The 16,191-nt window shown below is 48.7% G+C and overlaps 1 protein-coding gene across 3 annotated transcripts in view; it reads left to right on the plus strand.

Moving 5' to 3' along the window:
- RFX2 (regulatory factor X2) overlaps nucleotides 1-16,191 on the plus strand; it is a 580,927-nt gene that overhangs the window by 495,519 nt on the left and 69,217 nt on the right. The window lies entirely within an intron of this gene.

Consider the following 16,191-nt stretch of genomic DNA (forward strand, 5'->3'; position numbering starts at 1 on the left):
CGAAGAAAGTGGGGAGGCATGAAGACCTTCAGGAACAGACATTTCTTTGGCTGAGGAGGATATTCTTTCCATCCATACCATCCATGAGGACGATGACGACGAGGGAAATGCCGGAACCTGTGTTGCTCCGTGTCGTCTTGCTTAAGACTATGTTGAGAGGTGAAAAAGATTCCACTCACCTCGGGACAAGGCAAAATAATTACTAAATCCAAGAGAAAAGTTCTGGAGTCGACCTAGATCAGGAAGCTTTATCATGAATATCAAAATCTTACCTAATTAGCGCCTTTCATTCCATAGATGCCTATAGCAACCCAGCCTTTTCCAATATAATGCTATCACCAAAGTATGGCAGAAAGGTGCTATACAGACCTCAAAACATATGCTTTATGTTTATAAGTCACTTAGCACCATATACTAAATCTTCAGAAGTTCATCCCTAGCCTATATTTAGTCTCTGGGACTCTTTAGGTGTTCCATAAATATTCCTGGGAGATGCAGTGGGTATCCCAGGAGGGCCCACTCAGATAAGTTGGTGCTGAACAAAGCAAAAAGCGAAAAGCAAACTTAGTGAAGAGAGGAGCGGCTAACACCCCTGAGGTCTAGAAGGATAACCCACAGCAGTACTGATCCGTACAACACTGCTCTGTGCCAGTAACAGACATTGCTGAGGTAAGCAGGACTTTGTGCCCAATGCAAACCTAATGGTGAGGGTTGGGGTTCAAGAGATGGAAAAGATCTCTGGCCTCCGATCCCCTAAAACGTTAGAAATGGTCTCAGATTATCGCAGATCCCCGGAGAAGTGCCTCACTGTCATGGTCCTTGTTCAGGGTAGTCTGGTCTCAGGGTCAATGGCAATCGCACCTGTTGTCCGTCTCTAGGTACCTCTGGATAGTTTGGGGGGATAGGGGGGGGGGTTGACAAACCCAGATTTAGTCCCACAATGGAGACCCTCCTGGATGGCTAGACAGATGCACGCCTTGCATTGACCCTGGGCAGGGTCAGGAGGCTCGCTGCAACTCGGCAGGAGGGCAGCACGGCAGCGTGGCATATTTCCAGCATCCCAGCAGAGCCTCTAGAGTGCCCACAATGATTTACAGCCGTTGGGGCACATGGGAGTCCTTGTAACCAGGAACCGCTTGAGCTGGGCGTTGCAGAGAAAATGCAAAGATGCAAGCTATGGCAACTGAAAATGATGGACCTAGAGTAGGACTGGTGACTGGTTGGTCCCACCACTTTGACATTTATAGAGTTCTTCCCTTTGACTAGAAGGTTGAGGTTTATGATGCAGTACTATTGGCTGAGCCATTGCTGGTTTCTGCTGCAGTCCTCCGGCGTTCTTCGGTTCTTCTCGGCTCCATTGGCCGACTTGGTTTGTAGGTCCATCTCATCTCCTTCTATCCAGAATTAGGGCTGATGGCAGCTCTCCAACAAGGACACTTGCAACAGAGGTGTCTGTTCAATAGTGGACAGTTTGCCTCCCAGAATCTGCCTAGCAATAACTAAGCCAGTAGAGGAATGTGGATTTGGGCCAGGCGGCCCCCTCGTCACTTTCTGCCAAATCACACATATGGGTGAACCTTTGTAGGATTTCTGCAAGAAGCCTGCCACATTCACGAAGAAAGGGGACCCTTCCCACCTGGCAAGTGTGGTGAATCCAGTGAAGTCATCACGGATTCCCCGGTGGTGACCTCCTACGATATGTCAGGGGAAGGCAGCCGCTCCCTGATCCTTACCCTGGGGGTGGTTTCATGAAGGAGGATCACATGGGAGGAGACCACTACCAGGGAGATGTCATGACTTCACTGAACGAGACGCGTTATCTCCCCCTTTCCCATGATGACCACCTTATACCGAAGACCCTTTTCCATGAGAAGTCCCTCTGATACCCCAGACCCTCATGGCATACTGCAAGATGTGTTCCTACTGGTGGCAGAAGTGAACCCTCTTCTTATTTTCATAGCCAAACACACAACCATGACCCGAACTCACACTGCTCAAACATAACCTTTGTCTTCTAATGTTCCTTATTAGAAAACCAGTAAACAGAACTATTCCGATACCATGCATTTAACAACATCTAGGACCTTCAACTCCCAGAATTCTCCTTGTAGTGAGACTTGGAATATGCATGAGTTTGAAATGTGTAACCACAATGAGCAGTCTAGTTTTTCTAATGAACCTGTGCTTGGGACATTTAAACCTCAAAAGCGCACCGTTCAGAGAGGCAGCGAAGGAAAAGACATTGGCTCCTAGTAAAGGGCATGGCGAGACAGAAGAGGCCGCCACGGGAGTGATGCTGTAGCAGACACTAAGGTGCTGTCGAGACAACGGGAGCTGCGAGGAAAGATCCTGAGCGCTCGGCGAGGCAGGCCAGAACTACTACACCCTCCAGATTGGAAAGCGGGTGACACAGCACACCACAGAAGTGCGAACCCAACCGGAGACGCTGGAGAAAGCCAGTGAGCATATTGGTGACCCTGGGACGTTCCAGGGACGGCGCCATCAGCAATTTGAACATTTAACTTTGCGAATACGACAAAAGGCAGAAAGGCAAACTCCAATGAACTGTAAATATCTGAAATCTGAATTTGGGGCAAAAATTAAGAAACGTTACCACCGGTATGTATGTATATATATATATATATATCAACATGAAGGTCATAGCTACAATATTGATGATACTGAGAAGCACATGAAGTCTGGGTAAACCAAAAATGCCAAGCAAATGAAATGTATACTAGAAATCCCGACAAGCAAGACAGCAAGCAATTAATACAAATATAAAAGTCCTGGCACAAGAGTAAACCAGGCAATTTGCAAGCCCTATGAAATGGTAAATGGAAGTTTGGTGTTTATTGATTTGAACCCTGGAAAGTGTGATGTTAAAGAAAGACATTGCTAGCCAGACCACAGAGAAAATTGCATTAAAGAATGTTAAAGATGTTGCCTTAAAAGGAGTCGAAACAAGATATGAAGGAACTGTTTCCACCAGTGACTATTCAATGGATTGCTTTTCTCATGCAGATTCCTCTTGATAGATATCCATCATCCAGCTCTGCTGCTCAAACTTTCAATAGGGGATGTAGTGGACCTCCATTCGGCCATCGATCCGTCTTGCTCGGGTGCTCCATCGTCAGCTGAGGAAGTGATGTCAGGCGTCTTATATATAACATGTCACTACGTCCCATCCTTCAGTTCCCTTTTCTGCGCACAATGCATCAGGAACATAACTGAGTTTTTTCAAAGTTTTTTACAAAATTTGTCCGATTTCCTCAGAAAACCTTGACGCCATGTCATCTCAATGGTTGTCGGGCTTCAAGCAATGCTGTGACTGTGAGGCCAAACTCTCTGTAACCGACTCCCCATAACGTTTGTCTATGGTGCCTAGGTGTGAGTCACAACATGGAGGCCTGCGTGTCGTGCTAAAAAAAATGCAGCTGAAATTCCAATGTGAGAGAGCTGGCTTCGGGACGACTGTCTGCAAAATCTCTGGTGCAGTCTCTCATCCGGTCTTCCGAGACTGAGTCGCCCAGTCCCTGACAAGGGGAAGTAAAGACATTGTAAAAAGATTAAGAAACAATTGCATTCCAGGAGCCATTCCTCGTTTTCCTAGTGAAAGAAGCAGCACCACCATCAACGCAAGTCCAGCTCATCGTTGGAACGAGGTAAGCCCTCAGCGGGGCCGACCACTTGGGAAGAGTGGGGACATTTTAAAACGTCCATGTTGGAAATGTTTAAGCAATACGCTGCTTTAAGTGCAGTTCACACCCACCCAACCAGAAAGCTTTTTCAGCAAAAGCAGCACTCTGTGCGTCTGACCCCCAAGCTAGCCAATCTGTCGACCCCATCGCCATCACACCTTTGGGCTACACGCCGACAAAGGTGCAAAACTCGCCAGAAGGCCTTAATGCTGATGCCCAATGCATCCATCGATCGTCCGAGCTTCTCTTGACACCGAAAGAACCTTTGCTGCCGATGACTTTCGAAAACAACTCCACCAGCAGTAAAATCCTTGGGGCCAACTGTCGCAGATGGTTCCTTCATACCGCTGTCAAGGTCAGGGTTCTTCGACTCTTGCAATCCATCTTCAGTGCTGACGATCCCTATGACCCAATGGTATGTCGACCTGTTTATAGAGGAACCAGCAGTGTCGATTATTTCGACGAGCAGGCCAATTTGTTAGCACTTGATCATGATTTGCAAGACGCTAGTGGCCTAGATGCATCCCCAGACCTTGAATTACAGCAAAGCCAGCCCTACATGCATGCTAATACGTAATTCAGGGCTTTGGTTGACCGGGTTGTAGAAACCTTTGGTTTAAAGTAGTCTTCCACACCCCTTCAGGGGTATGAGCTCAGACATCCTGGCATAGGGTCCCACAGTTAAGCATAATATGCCATTTATCCCAGCTATTGCAAACCCCTTAGACCTCTTATGGCAACACTCTTGCATTATACCCCCCATAAAAACCCATTTTTATGGGGAAGTATAGGCTGGCAAGAGGAGATCCTTCTTTCCTCGCTACGCACCCTTCCCCAGAAGGGCCAGTTGTGCAAGCTGCAACAATGTCCACCAGACCTGCGGCACCCACTTCCAATCTGCCTCCGGATAGGGAGGGAACGAGGTTGGACTCATTGGTCAAGAAAGTATTCACTTCTGGCAGCATGGTGCTCAAGGCCACTGACAGCCTGCAGATTTGGAAAGTATTCCTTCGGCTTGTGGAAAACTGTAGAGCATGTACTGCTGAATACATCCCTGAGGGTGCAATGTGGGACAGATTTTTTTTTTTTTCCCCATTTTCAACAAGTACCAAGTAATACACAACACTTTTAATTCTTGCATGCATCTCCAAGTGCTCCTGGAATCAGTGAGCATGAAAACGAAGAAAACAGGTAACTTGGTGTTGACAAGCATGTAACTAAACAATTGATACTTGTCCCCATTCCCCCACCCCCTCCCCTTCCTCCCCCCACCCTCCCCTTAATAGCGCTCCAGTAACACTGTATGTGTGTCCTAACTGACAGTAAGTGTGGTACTTCTTCCTACTTTAGTAGTAGAGTTTGCGTATTGGGCTTAATGCCCTAAATTGTACTTCATTAGCTATCTTGCGCGGGCAAGCCGGCTGGCAGAGGCAGTTTTCTGTGTAATCTTGTTGGTCACAGTGGCATGTTCATGTTACTCTGTCTCACGGTGTCCCGATGCTTCGAGTAAAATTCTAAGAAGGGCAGCCATATCATGTGAATATTTTTCTTAGACTCCTGAATGGCTGCCGTGAGGTTTTCCATTTCATAAATAGCATATGCTTTGGTAACCCATTCATTCTTTGTGGGCAGGGATGGGGATTTCCACTTAATCGTCAAACAGACCCTTGCTGCTAGGAGTAGGTTGCGGGGCATATGTGTGAGTATTACATTGGAGTCTTCTTCATCTGGTTCTATTCCAAACAGGACCAGTAATGGAGTTAAAGTTCTAGGTATTCCCTCTATGTCATGTATCCAGCCCAGGACCTCCTTCCAGTATGTTTGCACCTCCCGGCAGCCCCACCATTGGTGCCAATAATCGCTAGATTCTCCACAACCTCTCCAACAAAGGGGAGAGGTGCTATGAAACATTTTCGACAGTCTTTGGGGGGTATAGTGCCACCTTACCAACAAGCGTGCATTGTGCATTTTATATTGCACTGATATGGATGATGACCACACTGCTCTGTGAATGGTGTCCCAGACTTTTGGTTGTTCTGTAAGGCCCAACTCTAGTTCCCACTTGGTCTCAGATTGGGGACGTTTCGGACATCTTCTCGTGAGCAGGGCTTTGTACATACGTGAGATCAAGCCCTTCGTTGTTTGGGGTACACTTAGTATCTGCTCAAATGGAGTGAGGGAGCGTTTTAACTTTGTGCCCCATCTGACATCGTTCAGGGCGCTTCGCAGTTGTAAGTATAACATGGGGGTCACCTCGTTACCTCGCATCGGCTCTCGTGCCTCTTCATAAGAGATAAAATTGCCCTCCTTCCACACCTGACCCACTCTTGTCAATCCTGCATCGAGCCATGGTTGAAAGTGCTGCACCTCTGCTATGAGGTCGCGAATGGGAGGGGCCCAGATAAAACTGAGGGGAGATGGCCACGTGGTGACTCCTTGCATTACCCGGGAGGGGCGCCACAGGGACCACAAGACTTTAAGTACTGGATGTTCTTTTATTCTACGGGTCATTGCTGATGGCGGGACCCACATCCATTCTCCCAATGTAACCGGCGCAAAAATATCATTCTCTATGGCTACCCACTGTTTTTCGGGGTTTTCCCAAAGGTGGTCTGATAGGACTCGGAGCTGGGATGCATTATAATATTCCTCTAAGTCTGGGTACCCCATGCCGCCTGACTCTTTAGATTGAATTAGTGTAGAATAAGGGATTCTGGGTTTCTTATCGGCCCACAGATACCTTAGGAGCGTTCGTTTTACTTCAGCCATGAACGGTTGCGGGACAATTACCGGGAGGGATTGGAATAGAAATAATAGACGGGGTAAGACATTCATTTTTATAGAGGTGAAACGGGCAGCCCAGGACAGTGGTAGCTTTGTCCATCTCCGTACGTCCGCTTGAATGGCTTTCCACAGAGGGACATAATTAGCTTCGAAGAGGTCAGATATGGGAACTGTTATATTGACGCCCAGATATTTCACTGAGTGAGGTTGCACCAGGAACCCCCAGTCCTCCTTTAGGTGTTCTAGCGATTCGCTATTGGGTTTTAGGGGGACTGCTATGGTTTTCTGCAAGTTGGCTCTAAACCCCGAGAGGGCTCCATATCGAAATAATTCTCGAAAGAGGGCTGGAATGGACTCTGTAGGTCTGGTTAGGTATAACAGAATGTCATCTGCAAACATAGCTAGTTTATATTCCTCTCCTCCCCGCGGGATTCCATGTATCAGGGGGCTTAATCTTATGGATTGGGCGAGTGGTTCAATGACTAGGGCGTATATCAGGGGGGACAGCGGGCAGCCCTGTCTTGTGCCTCGCGTGGGCGTGAATGATGCCGAGGTGACACCATTGATGGATACTTTAGCTTGGGCAGATTGGTAGAGTGCTCTGGCTCCCTGGATCCATGTGCTTCCCAGCCCGGCCCACTGCAGTACTGCCCTCAGAAAGGGCCACTCCACGCGGTCAAATGCCTTTTCGGCATCGATTGATAAGAGGAGAGGGCCCTTTCCTGCTTCTCTAAGTGTTGCCATGAGATCAAGGGTTTTCCTTATGTTGTCTGCCCCCTGTCTCCCCCTTATGTACCCGACCTGATCGGTATGGATCTGCTGGGGTAGAACTATTGCTAGCCTTGCTGCTAGAATGCCAGCGTAGATCTTTGCGTCTACATTTATGAGCGAGATAGGGCGGTAAAATGAGCATTCTAGGAGATCTTTACTTTCTTTGGGAATGACAATAATTGTGGATTCAGTGAATGATTCAGGTGCTTGGCCCGTTTCCAGGATCGAATTAAATAATTTGGTAAGGAAAGGGGTCCAGGAGGTGCTATTGGTTTTATAAAAGGCAGGTGTGTAGCCATCCTGTCCCGGTGCTGAGCCCGCTTTCAAGTTGGAAATTGCTCTACTAACTTCAAGGGTGGTGATCGGATTGTTTAGTGCTCCAAGGTGATCCTCTGATATTTGTGGTCGGGGGAGCGTGCGTAAATATAGATCTATAGCCGGGGTATGCTCGTTTCCTTCTGTTGTGTACAGGTCCGAATAAAACCTGGCAAAACGGTTGACTATATCTTGTGGTTCGGTAAGAGGGGAGCCCAATTCGTCGTTGATTTTGTGGACTGCCCTATCAGCTCTTTGTTTTCTTAGTCGATTAGCTAGCATTGTGTGGGCCTTATCCCCCTTCTCAAAAAACTTCTGCTTAAGGTACTTGAGCTGTGTGAGTGCTTTGCCTTGCCATATATCTCTGTTCTCCCCTGAGACCTTTGATTTGACTTGTTAGGTTTACATTGTGTGATGGGTGCTGCCTCAATCTTTTCTCTAGAGTTGTTATCTCTATTCTCAGTTCCTTCTCCCTGAGCTGCCTGAGCCTTTTCTTGGCTGCACCCTCTACCATGAGGATCCCCCTGATTGTCGCTTTGCCCGCTTCCCAGACTGTATTTAGCGGCATATCGTCTACGTCATTTGTTTCGAAATAATCAGCAATAGCATCTGTAAGAGTTTCCTTAAATAGCGGGTCTCTACACAGGAAGTCATTGCACATCCATCTACGCTCGGGTCTAGGGAGAGGGCCTAGGTCTAAATCTACTGTACATAAGTCGTGGTCTGACCAGGCTACGATTTCTATAGAGGATTTTAAGATGGCACTTTCCTCCTCGGCCCCCAGCAGTACGTAATCTATTCTCGAGTAGGTCTGATGCGGGGGAGAGTTAGAAGGTGTACGCCCTTTCCTCTGGGTGTGTTGTTCGCCATGAGTCTATTAGGTGGTGTTCTTTTAGCAAGCTCCGGAATCTGTCACCCTGTAGGTGGCTGGGGGGATGGACTTTACGCGCCACTGAGAGCCAATCTTTTTCTCTTTCCGCTACAACATTGAAATCACCTCCACAAATCAGGGTTCCCTCCCGCCAGTCCCCTAGGAAGTCAAACAGTGGCTCATAGAAGGCGGATTGTGCTTGGTTTGGAGCGTATACGGAGCAGAGAGTCAGCTTGCGTGTTCTCACCCTGCATTTCAAGGCTACGAATCTGCCCCCTTTATCTCTATGTACGTGCTCTATGTGGAGGCCTAAGGGTTTCCTGTACAGGATTCCTACCCCCCTTTCTTATGCGGGCCTGATGCCCATACTGCATTTTCTATGTCCCTGCCCACAATTTTACGTTCTTCCCCTTGGGTGTATTTCGTCTCCTGAATAAACAAGACATCAACTCCGGATTGTTTGAATTGACGAGCCAACATTGATCTTTTTTGAGGGGAGTTGAGGCCCTTCACATTCAGGGAACCGAAGACAACACCATAAGTTCTAGCCATTGTGTTCAAATTGAATCTTGTACCCTGCCTTACTTATACGTAGCTCACGAGGTGGTGCAACTTCTTGATTTTGTTTTAGGCTGTTACCCTGTTGTGATGTTTCTCTTGTTTGTGAAGTAGTACTGTGTTTCGGCTTTTCTGTTCTGTAGGTTTGCTTGTTTCCCCTCCCCCCTCCCCCCGCCCCCTACAAGATGCTACCGGGAGCATCTCGTACTTCAGAAAATGAGACTCCCTTTTTATGGAAGGGCCACACTAAAGAGACCCCTCTCCAGCGACATAGCATTTTGATTATGTAGAAAATAAACAACTGTCGCGGCCTACTTAGTGCAAGTTTCGAATCATGTTAGTTCCTGGACCAAATTTTAACATCACAAACTACCAATCAGTCATTGGCGCAGAGTACTTGGGTGAAAAAGGTTAGAGGCTGGTGCTCCCTCGTGAGGCCTTAGAGGAAGCTGTGCCTGTATGTTCCGTGAGTGTCTCTCAAGGAGTGTTGAGTTTCTTGAATTTCCATTTGGATTGTGCTCGTCCGCGGCGTGGTGGTTTTGGTGCTGGATCGCGCATTGGGCCTGTTGGTTCTCTCCTGGAATCAGAGTTCATGTCTGCTCCCGTATTCTGTAGGTGCTTCAGTGCCCGTTCTGCTTCCTCGGTAGAGGTAAGCCTAAACTCCTCGCCATCGTATTCGAAGGAAAGCGAGAACGGGTACCCCCAGCGATAGCGAACTCCCTTTTCCTGCAGCCAACCCGTTAGGGGCCGGCATCCTCTTCTCTTGGCCAGGGTCATTGCTGATAGGTCTTGAAAGAGTTTAACCTTTGAGCCCTCGAAGTCTATACTGTCCTTGTTCCTTGCCTTTAATAAAATGTCTTGCCTCTGCGTGTAATGGTGGCATTTAACAAGGACTGAACGGGGTCCGCGTGGTGGGCCCCCTGCTCTGTGGACCCTGTCAAATTGCAGCGCGGGAGGGCTTTCGCCGTTATAGAGTGAGATGATGAGGGATTTTATTTTGCATTCCAGGCTGGTCGGGGTTTCCCCCTGCGTTTCCTCAAGGCCCATAATTCTTATGTTGGTTCTTCGCTCTCGGTTTTCCAAGTCATCCATCTTTGACTCCATGTCTCTTTCCTTCTGCTCCAGGTCTTGAAGCCGAGCCTCGTACTGCATAGTGGTAATGTCTCCTGATTGCTGGTTATTCTCCACAGCGTCCAACCTGTCTTCCACCTTGGCCATCTTTGACTGGAGATCGGTGACGGTTTCCATGAGACTTGTTTTTATCGACCTGATTTCTCCGAGAAGGAGGCGAATGTCTGATTTTGTGGCACTGTCAAGGTCGTTACCTGGTATCTCAGAGGTACTCTGCACTACAATTTGCTCCATCGCTTCGTGTGGGCGACTAAACCCGCGTAAAGTTGCCAGGGTGCCCGGGTCCAGTTTGCGCGGTGGTTGTGGCAAGCGCGTGATGTTGCCCTGGGTCGGATAATGTTCCTGCTAACAGTGTACAGTTGGGGGCCCCCAGGTTCTGCAGGATGCCTATGGCGGGGACTGCCCCTTGGCGCTTTATTCTCTGGAAGCTGGCTTGTTTCCGCTTTTGCTCCTCTCTGTTTATGCTTTTAGAGTGTGTTTTTGGCGATGGCTTTACGGCAAGGCGATGGTAACGTTGCCGTGTATTACTGGCCTAAGTGTATGGGGATCGCGTGGGTTCACCTTTCTTTTTTCTTCTTTTTTTTTTTTTTTTCCCCTCTTCTCTTTCAGCAGGGGGTCCGCGGGGCCGTGCACCTATAGCGTCCTCCCAGCCTTGTGTTTGTATGTCTGCTGCCGCGGGGGCCGCCGTTGGGCAGGTACTGCTGGGGCTCTCAGAGCAGTAAGTGTATTGCCTGCGCGTGGAACCGGGAACCGGGTACCCCCAGCCAGTGCGGTGATGCGCGTGACGAATCTCAGGCCTTTTAGTGGGGGGAGGGGCAAGGGGGGCCGGCTGAGCCTTTCCCCTTAACCCGCCTGCCGTCGCACCCCTCCGCACTCCTTACCGTGTGTTCTTTTGCTGCATCCGGCTGCGGCAGGGGTGCGGATCGGAGCTGCGGGGGATATCGTTCTCGCCCGCTTCGGAAAGGCGGCGATCCACGGCTCCGGTTACTCGTCCGCCATCTTTGGAGGCACTGTGATGACTCCGGACGTCCCACTTCTCAGGCTGCGTTTTCTTGTAACACGTCCGCGGTTTTTCTTTAAACCTCGTACGAGGCGCCTCGGTACCTTCACCCACGATGTCATGCCTGCTGCTTGTTTGAATTGGTCCAGAATAAGTGTTATTTTGCTCTGTGGGTTATCGCTGGAGAGGGAGACACAGGCTTAAGCTGCCTGCATGTCTGCGCCCCCTGGTGGTCTCCGTGGGACAGATTTTTACAGCTGTTGGAGGATGGGAAGGAGGTAGCCAAGCAATCATTGCAAACGGGCCTGTACGTAGCGCACTGCGTTGGCTGCTCCATGGGTCGGCAGTAGTGATGAGGAGACGGCCCTACCTGAAAACCTAGTTTCTCCCCAAATGTTCAGAACCGGCTACTGGACATGCCCTTTATGGAGACCTGCTTTTCGGTTAAAAAACTGACCACTCTTTAGAAAAATGTAAGTCTAAGATTGCTGCTAAATCATTGGGCATAGCTGCATAAGAGGCAGAGGCTATAGGCGTTAATGTATCCTATGGCAAAAAGCACAGCTCCTGCAAACCACGAAGGAGCAGAGGCATTTCTCACACACTGGAAGGGGCTCTTCGAGAGGCTAAAAACCAGGGGCGCTCACGCCCTTAAAGCCGCTTTGATTTCTCCTCCCACGATGCACTGGGTGGTGGACGGTTGGCAGTGCATCGGCCCCAGTGACAGGAGATAACCTGGGCCCTGCAGTTGACTTGGTGGGGTTATTGTCTTCCCTTTTTGAGGAGGACACCAGACAGACCACCCTCAATCCAACCCGGACAGGAGCTCCAGGAAGAACTGAGAGCCCTGTTGTCAAAGGGTATGGTGGATGAGGTACCTCCTGAAAAGAGAGGATCAGGTTTGTATTCCTGTTATTTCATAGTGCCCAAACAGGGCAGAGGTCTCCGTCCCATTCTTGACCTCAGGGTTCTAAACAAGTTCCTGAGGAAAGACTAATTCAGGATGATGATGCTGAAAGAAATTCTCCACGCTCTCAAACTTCAAGACTGGCTAGTGTCAGTAGACCTGCAGGAAGCCTATTTCCATGTGCCAATAAATCTCAAGCATAGGAAGTTCCTGCGGTTCCTCACTAGGTGCTTTGAAACACAATTTACTTGATGTATAAGCAGCTTATAAATGCACAATAAAATAAATGGGGGACAAGCACTATTAGTTCAAGGTGCTTCCCTTTGGGTTGACCTCCGCTCGAAGGATCTTCACCAAGCTCATGGTGGTAGTTGCAGCTCACACCAGGAGATCCAGGGTCAATGTATTTCCTTACCTGGACGACTGACTGATCTGGGAAAAGTCAGCAGGGCAAGTCTTGTTTCGTCTGGAGGACACCTGCCTACTACTGCACAGGCTGGACTTCTCCCTGAACTTGAAGTCCCATTTGACGGCAGTTCAAAAGCTCGAGTTCATCGGGGCAGTCTTCGACACTCTGGTAGGGAAGGCTCTTTCCTCCCGTGGAGAGAGTCTGCAACATATCACAGATGGCATATTTGTTTCAGAACCACGCCACCTTACCAGCAGCTTCCTTCCTCTGCCTCTTGGGTCTCATGGCCTCCTTTATTTTTCTAGTGCCAGAGGCCAGACTGCGCATGAGATCCCTTCGGTGCCTCCTTAGGGACCAATGTTCTCAGTACCTGGGAGCACTCACAGATCCTCTGTGCCCAACCAAGTGGTCCTCGACTGGTGGGACAGGCGCAACAATCTTATGGCGGGGGAACCCTCCATGCCTCAGGCCTGAGTGGTCTCAGATGCATATCAGATGGGTTTACGCCCACTGTGAGGATTTGCAGGTGAGCAGCCTCTGGTCAGCAATAGAAGCCAGGTAGTGGCACATCAACATGAGGAGGTGCGGGCCAACAGGTTAGCCCTGAGAGCCTTTTCCCGGTCTCTGAGGGAACCATGTCCTAATTCTAACGGACAACACAGTGGCCATGCACTACCTTAACGAGCAGGGTGGTGTGCACTCCCTCCCTCTCTGCACAGAGACGATACAGCTGTGGTCTGGTTACTGAGAACCAAATCTCAATCTTGGGGACGGAGAACACTTTTCTCGATGCTCTAAGTAAGCAGAGCACCGTCTCTCAAGTGGGAGGGCTGCCAGGAAGTCCTAGAGGAGGTCTTCTCTCTGTGGTACCCGAGCAGCGGATCTGTTCGCCACGGAGTCCGACAGGAAGTGCAAACGGTTTTGCTTAAGGAAATTCCCAGCGAACAGTGCACTGGGGGGGGGGGACGCGTTTCTGGTGGACTGGACCTTCCCTCTACGCCTTCTGCAGATTCCTGTCATTCCTTGGGTACTCGGTAGGTTGAAGAGATTTTGAGCAACCACGATCTTGATTGCCCAGGACTGGGCAAGAATGTGGTACTTCGATCGCTTGGATCTGATCCTTTGGCATGCCTCATGGGTGGCCTCAGTGCCTGGATCTCCTAATCCAGTCTTAAGTCTGCTCCACCCGACCCCGGATTCCCTCAACTTACATGCGTGGCTCTTGAGAGGATGAGGTATTACTGGGACCTCCCTGAGAAGGTACTTGAGGTGTTGCTGACTGCACACAGATCTACTACAAGATCTCTATACGCGTGCAGGTGGAGATGATTTGAGGCGTGGTGTAGGGAATGCAAGATTGACCCCATCTCTTGCCCCACCACTACAGTAATGGAGTTCCTCCTGTCACTTGCCTCAACAGGCTTTCTGGCTATCAGTCAAAGGATATTTGGTGGCCTTGTCTATGTTCAAAAGGTCCCTGGACCAAGGTTCTTTCTTCACTATTCGGGTCATGGCCCATTTCCTGAAGGGCATTCTCAATGTTTTCTGCCAACTGCCTTTCTTGTCCCAGATTGGGATCTTAATCTGGTTTTAACCTACTTGATGGCAGATCTGTTTGAGCCCATGCACTCATGTTCCCTAAGGCTTTTATCCCTTAAACAACCTTCGTGGTTGCAATTACGTCTGCCAGGAGAGTTAGTGAGCTGCAAGCATTGTCCTGAAAACCTCTGTTTGGGTTTTATTGGTGAGAAAGTTTCTCTGTCAGACCTGTGTTCCTTCCTAAGGTAGTTTCAGGGTTTCACCTGTCTCATCTACTGATCTACTGGTCTTTTAGCCTCTGCCACATCCCTCGAAAGAGGAAGAGCGGTGCCACCGCCTTGACCCCAAAAAAGCATTAAGCTTTTATGCTGCTCATACATCTGAGTTTTGGAAGTCAGACCAGTCATTCGTCGCCCAGTCTTTATCTCAAAAACTCTCGCTATAACCAAGCAAACCCTCACACGTTTATTTTGTGTATATCAGAGTGTTACCATTCGGCAGACAGGGAGTTTATGACTGGCACCAGGGCACATTCAACCAGAGGGGTTTCAGCTTCTACAGCCCTTCAGAGGGGAGTTCCTGTTAGGGACATGTCGGGCAGCCACTTGGTCGTCTTTGCATACATTCACCAAGCATTATGCCTTGGATGTTGCACAGGGAGCTGATGTACTGTTTGGTAGGGCAGTTCTGCAGAATCTACTTGTTTAAGACTTTTAATACTCCCCTGTTATTCTAACTGCTTGCGGAGCCTATCAAGATGAGGAATCTGCAGGAGAAAAGCAATCCATTGAAGGAGAAATTACTAACCGTAATGATCTTTCTCTGGATTCTTCTCCAGGAGATTCCTCATCGACCCTCCCATCCATCCCCGCTCAAAGTCCTTGTGGCTTGACGCTTCTGTCCAAATGAGGAGACAGCTGATGATGGCTCTTAAATGACCGCCTCTGCCTTGTTGGTCTTGTGTTTTTTTTTTATGTAAAAAGAGAAAAATCTCTGTGGGATCACCCTGTTGGGATGTATTCTCTTTATAGGCTGATTAACCTCCTCCCGTTAATTTTCCTCTGCACGGCGTCGAGGTCCACTGCGTCCCATGTCGAAAGGTTTCCGAGCAGCAGAGCTGGATGATGGATAGCTATCAAGATGAGGAATCTGCGGGAGAGGAATCCATAGAAAGATCATTACAGTAAGTCATTGCTCCTTCTTACACTTGAGAATCCAGGGGATGGGATCTGCCCTCTGGAACCAAAGGCTCCCACCTTGAAGAGCATTTTCGTTAAAATGATGCTCATTTCAATTGTGAACACTTCTTGGCCAATCGAAGATATTTTTTTCTTTACACATCGTCATGTTTTTATAGTGTGAGGGTCAGGATAGGATGATTTGGACACAAGGACATTTTTTCACAGACAGATCCTTAGTTTTTAGTTTATAGGCAGGGAAACTCCTCTTCAGCATAGGGTCAGAGGCATTTGCCTAACCTTTTTTTCATTTAATAAATATCTTCTCTTGAAAATGACAGCCTTGTGTCCGGCTCTAATTTCTAACCCCTCACACAAGGTAGTGGGACAGCCGTCTTGAACAGGACTTAAAACCTACAGATGCCATATCGAATATATGATCCTCTTAAGTGCATTATCGCTGCTAAAAGGGCAGCGCATGACTGTGCACCCACAAAAAGGGAATAAAAATGTAACCACTGCTACCGTCCCGTTTAAAGTAACAAAAAAGCCACTTAGGACCAAGGAAAGGGGACACCGTATTTCCACAGCACTCCATGCAAGATGGCTTGTGCTCCAAAAGTAAAGCCACACAATATGATTACTGTTGCACTGTTAGGCACATGGGCTGCCCAGTGCCCCCAAAGCGACATTGCAAAAGGGGCAGTATGGTCTGGCAGTATGGCCCCTTGGCAGTACTCCACATAGGTGGGGGGGGGTCTCCCCCCACACTAGAACCTTTAAAAGAAGGGTCCAGTGAATGAAGTGTCTCTGTTGCCTGTGGGCCCCAATGTGCAGACTTCTTGCGTCCATTGTTCAACATTGGCAGATTGTTTCCTATGGGCCCTAGCCTAACATCTGGACTTTGCAGTAATTGCTCTAGAGGAACCTGGATGCCTCCATAAAATCCAGTTGTGGACTTGTGAACATTTTGACTCCGTCTTGGCATCTTTTATTTTTTGTATTTAATATTCTTGAAAGTTACTTT

This window comes from Ambystoma mexicanum, chromosome 1p (assembly GCF_040938575.1).
Source record: "Ambystoma mexicanum isolate Mex_15411 chromosome 1p, UKY_AmexF1_1, whole genome shotgun sequence".
Lineage (NCBI taxonomy): Eukaryota > Metazoa > Chordata > Amphibia > Caudata > Ambystomatidae > Ambystoma > Ambystoma mexicanum.